Raw genomic sequence first — 10,133 nt, forward strand, 5'->3', positions numbered from 1 at the left:
AGAGACAATTTGAAGGGAGGTGGTTGATCAAAGACAGCTTCAAAGTAACCTTTGTTTGCCAAGACATCCAGGGGGGTAAAGTCCAAAGTCTGCATAGACATACATAAACAAACCTTTTAACACCTGAATGTTCATACCATAATTATGATCTGCTTGTTGTTTTTGTTGTTTGTTTGGGTTATTCTTTGGGTTATACCTGACAGCCCTCTAGTGTCCCCCACTTTGTGAACCTATAGAAGCATAACACTGTAGCATGCACACAGACACACTCACCACAGGCGTGATCTCTCCGTCTGGCTCACTCGTGAGGCGGTACGTCGTCTCATTCAGCTTACAGGTGGGGGGCTTCTCAATCTTCATGTAACGCCTGTTGGCGCAGCGCACAGCCTTCTGGATGACCTGAAACACACCAGGAGGACAAGGTGGGGAAGGAAGAATGGAAGAGGAAGGAGATGAGAGATGGATGTTTCAATACAAACAGCTTTTCTGTTTGGTCAGTGTGGAAATACTGAAAAAAGGATGAAACCGAGTCATTGACACATATCACTCTACTCTTATTTTGCTGACGACTAAGTACACTGTTAATGCACACACTGATACAAAACACAAATGTTTTCGTCGCACAAAATAACTGGGTGATTCAAATCAAGAAAGCTGAGATGCAATCACCCAGTTGTTGAGGTATTAGGTGTGCAAAAGAGCAGCATACCTAATTGATCAAAAGGTCTGTCGTAGAGGACCATAGGCCGACTATCATAGAAGATAGGAATTGCAATTAAAGAATAGGCATTCGGAACAAAAAGGTTTTGCAATACAGACCTTCATTAGGTTGTCTGATCACGAATAATATTTGCCTGATGAAGACCTATAAGGTCGAAACGTTGCACCATTAAATAAAATAAAATACATTTTGGGAGCTTTAAACTTGTGTGCGGATGTTTTACTTCTCCTTGATTCTTGCCTTGCTGTCCAGCACCTGGCCTAAATAGACCCACAGCCCCCCTTCTGACCTACTGTAGTCCTCACTCTATCCTCTCCTCACCTTCATTTCAGAGGCGTTGTTGGTGGCCAGATAGATGCGGAAGCTGAAGCTGTTGTTGTTGCTTTCCCGCTCCTTGTAGATCAGCACCATTCCATGATGTGGAACATCATGGACTGACTCAGTCTGACAGTCTGACTTCATTCTGAAGACGGGACCAACAGGTGACAGGGAGGACACGTTCCACTTAACATGGCTCCCTGAGTGGTCCACCGTCGGTTCAATGGCTGGACGTTTGTCCTTGATGTGCAGGACACTGAACGTCATTTCCTTCTCTGGGTCTAGTAAAGTACACAAGTGTCAGCATTAGATAAACATGACAGTAAGCTGGTGTGACACCTCACAGTGCAAGTTACCCAAACATCTACAATACATGCTCTATTATTGGAAAAGTTGGATGTTCATATGAACAAGGAACTGAGTATGGAAGATGTTTAACAACAATATAGCTATGCCCCAACACCCTGGGGAAGGCTTGCCTACAGTATGTTCTCACCTGCCAGGCACAATGAGTGAGGGAATTGGATGGACTTGAGGACCGACGCATCCTTTTTCACTGTGTCGACGTTGAAGATGGGTCCGGCAAACTTCCAGGAGTCTGTGAGGAACGTGCCAAACTTGGACCAGGACAGGAGTGAGTATTGCAGCTGAACCTGCTCTGATACATCGAACACCAGGCCTGTGACTGTACACTCATATGTACCCTCTCCTGCCAGCTTTAACCTGACACACACACACACACACACACACACACACACACACACACACACACACACACACACACACACACACACACACACACACACACACACACACACACACACACAGACAAGCATAATCAAAGACTCATAAAGCCAGTCAGTGGACAGATAGACAAAAGATGTTGACACTCACTCTAGGTGTTGTTGACGTCCTTTGGTGATCCTCCTGGGAGTTACCAGCTCTTTGCCATGGCTCTATACAGAAACAAAACAGCCCATCATAAAGAGTAATATCTGAAGAATTATACCAATAAAAAGGTTGAATAGAATAGAATTATAAAGAGAAATACACATTATAGTGATTCTATCTGCTGTGGGCAAACTAACCTGCGGTATGGCTTTGCATCTTTCACAGCATGGTTTGACATACATCTCATCTGTTGGAAGAAAAGAACAATAGCTATTCAAGAAAACATCTCCATGAATCTCCAAGTACCTTCCAACCATCTGAAGTGTACAATCATCTCAATTCTGTCAGGACAACTCATGAACTTATGAATATATAGAATATATGTTTATTGAATGTAAAATTAGCAATATATTTATTTGGTTATGGGTTGGGTTAGATCTGCACATCTCCCAACCATAGGGACTCCCCCGTACTTCATCCAAAATGACAGGTGATACCAGCTACCCCCTGTCATTGATGGGTGATGGAGGGTGAGCAGCAGCATAGACACAGTAGAAAGCAGCAAAAAGGTAGCAAGGAATGAGCAATATAACTTCCCCATTTAAATAGGGTGTTCTATTGTGAAATGGTTATGTGATTAGTTGAGAATAGGGGTGTTCTATTATGAAGTGATTATGTGATTGGTTGAGAATAGAAGCATGGGGCTGAGGCTGACGATGGTCGGCCAGCAGCAACTGCACTGAGCTCCCTGACAGAACTTGCTCTGTGCATGTACAGTATGTTCATGCACAACGCTCATTTGAACCTGTATGTGATTATTTAACATACATGACATACCTATGTCTTTGGAGTCCCCTGGATCAGGTCCGGCAGTTGATTCTGTAGGGCAAAAGAAGAGTTATTGAAACAAACATGGAGTCAAAACCTCTAGAGGCCTTGTCCACTGCATCAAACTGTTAATTAAGTGTTCCAACTACATTTCAAGGTGGCACTGTTTGTGCACAGCATATCCATACTCGGACTAGGCTTGCAAAGCCAGACCTTATTGAGCTCTGCCCACTCCTCTTGAGAGGCAGAGCGTAGGCGTACACTAGCTGTGGAGCAACTTGGAAAGCACTCAGAGAGTCAACACAAAATACACACACACACACACACACACACACACACACACACACACACACACACACACACACACACACACACACACACACACACACACACACACACACACAGGCCATTTGTCACCAGACAAATGGTTTTGTGTAAAAAATACAGTCACTGATTGGCACTCAGCAAATCACCTCTATTCCAATACCAAATTCTCTGGTCAAGGCATGTTTTAAGTTTGATTGGTAATGGTCTCGCTAGGCTCAACAGATATGGGTCTGATCCGCTGACGCAGCCAGGCATCCACCCATGAACCCTTATGGTCTAGACTAGACATCCCCCTGGCTTGTGATCTGGATGCTCTATTTGCCACCACTTGTTTGTCAGTCCACTGTCCAATGGTGTATATCATCACAATTTGATCCAATTTGGTCTTATCTAGGTTCAGGCGATTGGTAATTGCCCTGTATAACCAAACTTAATAATAACAACATTTCAATGCAGTAAAATTACAATTAATAAAATTAAATAATGAAAACATATGCTTTCTTATCTTGACTCATTCCATTTGAGAAAGAAACAGACAAGAACTGTGCAGGTGCTTATCTCGTGCCCTCATTATCAGCCCAGCTAGCTGTATTCCCACACCTGGGCTCCCCATCAGAGCTGCAACAACGACCTCGGCGGTCGACTACTAGAGACGAAGTCTCAACTCAGCCAACACGAGTTACTCCCGGGAACAATCAACTTGGCTGGGGAACTCGGTCCAATTCAACGAAGCAGCCTTGGCTCGAGCAAAATACCAGTTATCTTAGCAAATCAGCTGCCCACCATTCGGCTGCACTGCCCATGCCAATTGATAACGAAGAAAGACCCTGACCCAAAGCTTTGGCTGCAGAGGAGCAATTCCTCCAACTAGCGAGCCATGTTCCCAAAGATAACACAGTAGTCTCAACAATCGGACAATTAGGGCTTACCACAGTGCTGAAGGAAGAGCTACAGTACTGAAAATCTTTGGTACAGACTGCTTGTAGGCTGGGGAATGTCTACGTTCAAATCCCTAGGGAGATGATTGGCTTGTCTTGGTCTTTAGCTTTCGTTGTCTAAGTCTTCTTGTCTGGCGTCTCTGGAGCAGAATGCCAGTGTTGTTTCTTTTTATGCTGCCTTTGTGGCAAATGTAGATCTAAAAAAACGTTTCTTGTTCTTATTCCACATCTTTTACTACAGGAACTGCATGTCCCCCCCTGTACCCCACATCCGTTACACCCTTGCTAGGTTTTGATTTAGTCTACCCATTTGACCGGGTACGCATTATTGCTTTAACTTTTTTTTTTAAATAGCAGATCTACAAGCTCACAGCGCGGCACTGAGTGCTGCGCTGCGAGCTTGTAAATCTGCTATTTTTTTAAAATCGTGAACTTTTGAATTTTGACCCAGTTTTGACTCGATTCTATAAGTGTCTTCTAAATCCTTCTAAAGTTTTTTGAAAAACACGTGTTTCTACGTCAGTGGTTCTCAAACTCTTTCATGTCAAGGACCCCTAGAATTATATTTATTTGGCTGCTGACCCCTGTCTTTTGTATCAGGGACCCCCCAGAAGCTAATATTTGAGTTACAAATGTTCACTTAGATATTCACAATTAGATATTCAAAGATTTGCACGCATTTTCGTGAATAATAGCAGATCTACAAGCTCGCTCGCGGCAGGTGCCGCGCTGTGAGTTTGTATATCTGCTATTTTTCAATAGTTAAAGCATTAAATGGATTGTGCATCGCCTCTCACTCACCATTACTGGAACCCTCAACATGATGTTCCCCAGGCTCTGCAAAGAATATCAAATAGATATAATCCTTTCTAGGTGCACTGAGATTCAACTTTAGAATGATTATGATTATTAGTGTTCCTTCCTACCTCCGTCGTCATCCTTCTCAGCACAGACTTCTGCTGAGACCCACAAAAGGAGAAATAAAAATATATGGAGACAGTTAGTTAGGAGATCAGAGGCAGCCTAGATGCTTGCAGTGATGAAGGGATATGAATCAGCACCTCTCACCAGAGCACTTATCCTCCTCTTCATTGCCTTCTTCATCCTCGTCTTCCTCTGAGCTCTCCTCTGTGCCTGCATTCTCTTGTTAGTTAAATTGGAGAGGGAGGAAAACATATGAATTTCCAAATAATGTGGAGTGAGAGAATGAGTTCATCATTTTAAACACCAGAAGCAACTACTGTATGTGGGTTTTCTGACGATAATTGTAATAACTTAAAATACATATTCTGCATACCGTATTTGTATGAATCAATTAGTAGTCCATAGTCATAAGAATCGAGTTGTGAGAAATTGTGTAAAATATAAATGTGCATACCTGAGCCACTGTTGTCACTTTCAGCCAGGGCATCTGTAATAATAACACATAATAAACGAATTAACTAATTTGTCTCCTCTTTCTTTCCCTTCCATTAATCTTGAAACAGTGTGGCTTTGAGGGACAGTATAGCTATAAGGTTTCACTGTACTGATTCCTCACCAAGGGAAGAACACTGACATGGCTGGATGGGACCTGCATTTTGTCAAAGCTAACGCACATTCTCAAAAATGTATACTCATGGTATATCGATAACATTAGAACTTATATTGCAACCTACTGTAGTCTTGCTAAATAAAATGTCAATCAATCTCTTATTACAATCTGACCACATTATTATACCTCATAGATAGGCTTCCTTATATATCCTACTGTCTCTATTCTATGGTGTGCGTATAGTTCATACAAGTATATTATGTATAAGCTTGTGTACTCGCATATACTGTGGTTATCTCTCTAAGGTTAAACTTTCCCAGCCCTAAGTTTGTTTCTATTTCTTAAGCTCTAACCATAATCCCTCTGCAGAGAATAGAACCAAAACAACACTGACTAAAAGCATTATATCCAATCATAAAAGTTGGAAGGTCCCTGACGGCAAAACATTTTCTCCCCCTGACAGGGTAGAAAAGAATAACTCTAAATTAACCTAAAGTAATTTTTCTCCCCTGTCTAATAAACGCAAGGTTTATATTTTCCAGCAGGGAGAAATATGCTTTCTCTTGATAACCTAAGCCATGTACTGTAACCGTATTACTTCTTTACTCAAGCTGTTCACTATTGGGATGTTCACTACTTTCCCTCTCCTTACAGAATAATAAATTAACTTATATAGGAATGGGGCAACCCGATAACCAAGTGGTTACTAGGGCGCGTAACCCAGTTTGAATCCAAGCTTGCCGGAACATTTGCTGCATAAGGCAACATAAGAAAAAGCCCCAAAAATAACTTACAAAAAGAAGAATTTACAGTATATATGTACAAACACTTCACTGGTTGCAGACAATGAGTCAAATTGAATTACAGCAATATATTTTTAATCGGTAACCTCTGCAGTAGTTGAAGTGCTAGCAGTCTCCAGTAAGTGCAGTGAGTGCATTAACACTGTGGTGCATTTATATAGATTGGATGCGGGGAAGCGGCAAGCCTCTTTTTTTGGCCGTCAGTAGTGAGCGTCTGTGGACGAGGCAGCCTGGCTAATGGATGGAGACTATCCTCTCTGGGCTGCAGAGGTTTATCTCAGACCAACGATGAGTCACGTCCATCCCTGCTCTGCTCTCAGCACCTCTCTCATCAATCTCTCTCCTCCACATCTGTCTGCTTCACCTCTCTCTGCACCCTCGTTCTCCTTTCTCTCTGCTTGTCCTCGCGTGCCTCCTGTCCTCGCTTACGTCTCTCACTGGCTAGCTTGTCTAGAACACTACCTCTCTCTTTCCACTAGTATCATCCTGTCCTTCAGCTGACTGGCAGAAAGTAGAGAGCACAGCGCACACACACTGACACACAAAGACAAGCTTGTCCAAGATATTTTCGTGGTTGTTGACTGCCATCTACTGGTCGACAAAACAAATGCTGAAGGCTAGTGGAAGGGATACAACTCCTTGGGGTGGTTTTTGTCACTGTATTATGTACAGTATATATATATGTACAGTATATGAGGAGGGAGAACACAGTACAATGAAAAAGAAGAGTTTAAATGTCTTTAAAAATATCTATTTCTACAACTTGTGTTTAGGCAAATGAGCATCTTACCGACTATTCAGCAATGCATTTCGAGTGCAACTCTCCCTCAGGTAAGTTGCATGTTCGTTTGCCTAAACAAATTAGTTAATCAGCAAAACCATTGCTGATGCTGAGTATACAGTAAGTGTTTTTAAGTGTTTGTAAGAGACAGACAAACTCTACCCAACCTCAGGCTTCCCATGCAAATGATAGGGAGAAACTGTAGTAGAGAAGACATGGGATGTGACGATTGTGGGTTTTGATGGTACGATGATCATAGTGAGAGAAATAATTACCGTTTCACCACGATTACAAGTTAATCTATTCCACAAAACTATGGATGTATACTTAAAATCGCATGAGCATTTAGAAATTAGAAATTATATTTCTCCCATAAAATGTCTTTGTTGGTTTTTTAACAGTTGCTGTGTTACAATTTACAAAACACATATAATACTGTAGCCAAATATTGCAGTATCCAAATAATACACACAAAATAATAACTAAAAATAAACAAATGATCTCTTTGGAAGAAAATAAAAGTTACTGTACATCTTTAAACATCTACAGTATGTAGGCTGCAGGAGCTGTCTTTTGCAAGGCTCTTCAACTGTATTTCAAAATAATATTTTCCAGTCTACATTTATTTTAGACCCGTGTAGAGCGTTTTATTCCCTAACCTAAAGGATAACAGTGAGCCTCTACAATAAATTAATTGTGACGTTTTAAATCGTGGTTAATACTAAGGCCAGTTAACAAAAGTCTCATCCCTAGAAAGAACTAGAGTACAGACAGACAGAGAGAATGGCTAACAGGGAAGGAGGAAAGGAAGAAGAAAGTAGTGTTAGACACAGTCACACACACACTATATGCAACCGCAGGCTTCCCATGCAAATGATAGGGAAATTAGAGAGGACCTTATAGGGAAATTGGAGAGGACTAGACACAGACAGACAGACAGACAGACAGACAGACAGACAGACAGACAGACAGACAGACAGACAGACAGACAGACAGACAGATGGACAGATGGGTGGCTTGTGACAGGGAAGGAAGGAGGATGGGAATAAGATGAGATCGAAGAAAGTAGTAATAAATAACAACTCAACACAAATATTGAGAACTGACTAGGGTTGTTGAAGACGGGAGCGTTTCGCAGTTTCTACGTATGTGTCATCTTTTCGACACCCAAACCTAACCCTTACCCTAACCTTAACCTCCGTGGGGTGAGTCGCTAACCCTCCCGACGCTCCGTTGTCGAAATGATGGTCATTCGAAAGAGAGAGATTTCCCTGTTGAAGACTGCTAGCTGCATCATTCCATAAACAAATAGTGAAATGAATTTTCAAGATGAGAACAAGAGAGAGAAAAACAGATAGACAGGCAAGAGGAAGAGATATTGAGCTTGTAAGAAAGTGGCTTACTGTGTTTACCTTTTTGGTCAGAGGCAGGGATTTCTCCATCACTGTTGGGTAAAAGATCAGATAATATTTCAATTAATTTTAATTACAACAGTACATCATCAAGAACCATCAACACCTTACACCTGGTCATGTGAGGATAGCTGTTACAATCAGCTCCTGTGAAACATTGTGAATCTAGAAGGGATCATTTTATTATTGTCCAACTGCAAGCCCATCTGTATAAAGGAGAGGGTGTAATGCACCATTTCCATCCACACCCACAGATGGATACAGGCGTATGCTCATCCAACTGCTGAGGCACAAAAACAGGAAACATGTGCAAGCTGGCCATGCACATCTCATGTTCCTACTTTCCTGACACCATCTCATCCCCCCCCCCCCCCCCCACACACACACACACACACATACACATACACACACACACACACACACACACACACACACACACACACACACACACACACACACACACACACACACACACACACGCCACAGCCCCACAATGACCCACTTTCACAATGTAATGTTTGAAGAGTGGCAAAGGAAGCTGGCAATAGGTTGTGCTTCTGTTGTGATGATAATAGACACTGTTGCATTGCAATAAAACTGAACGCCTCCATGCAGAAACAAACTCTACATGACTGCCTATCAGCTTCAAATGCCAGCCATCAGTGGTTACAGCAGCTTGAAGTAAGGCATGATTGTTTAGCTATTTCAATTTGTTCACAGATAAACGACCAACGCTGAACAAAATCACACTTGGAAAAACAACGATCCAATGTCAGTTATATAATTGAAAGGCCCAGGGGTGCAGGATGAGGTCATCAAACAAGTGGTAACAGGTTTGAGGTATGTAACCAGAAAGGATCAAATCTTAAATCCAAGCTCAACACTCGCATGTGTACACTGTACAGAACTAGGTCACTCATGTCTAGACTTTTTTTTCCCTCAGTTGTACAAATGCAAAATGAAAGGTGAAAGTAGAGCTCTGCTGATGCTGCGGTGCAATGAGAGATAGATAAGAGCTCTTGAGTCTTTGACCATGTACTGTATATTTATTGCCCAGGCTTTTGTAATCATTGATATGCCAGAGTGTTTCCCCATTGTTTTCAAACATCTGACCAGGAAACACTGTTTATGCTTTATTCAAAGTCAATTTATCGCCTCATCTCAGCCAGGCAGGTATAGATATGACAGAAATTCTGTGTAGGTCATCGTATAGTAATTGTTATCTTTTGGTAAACTTGGCCTCCGAAATATTTTCTCCAACACACTGGAAAATAACTATCTACATTATCTCTGTCTTTTTGTACGCCTCTGGTGGAACGATAAAAGCCACAACATCTGCATTTTCCACCAACTTCACCATAAATACAGTGAACAGTTGAAAGTCTGTGGGAGAAGATAAGCTATACCCTAGCCCTTTGCCACTGTACATTATTGCATCATTGGGTTACACAGCATTATTAACTCTACAATTAATTGTAACTGCAAAAATAGTAGATCTACTACTAGATCTAATAGTAGATCTACTCAGAATGTGCCACGTTGCAGCACGTTGTGAGCTTGTAGATGTACAATTCTTTGCT

This window comes from Nannobrachium achirus (genome assembly GCF_963921795.1).
Source record: "Nannobrachium achirus genome assembly, chromosome: 8".
Lineage (NCBI taxonomy): Eukaryota > Metazoa > Chordata > Actinopteri > Myctophiformes > Myctophidae > Nannobrachium > Nannobrachium achirus.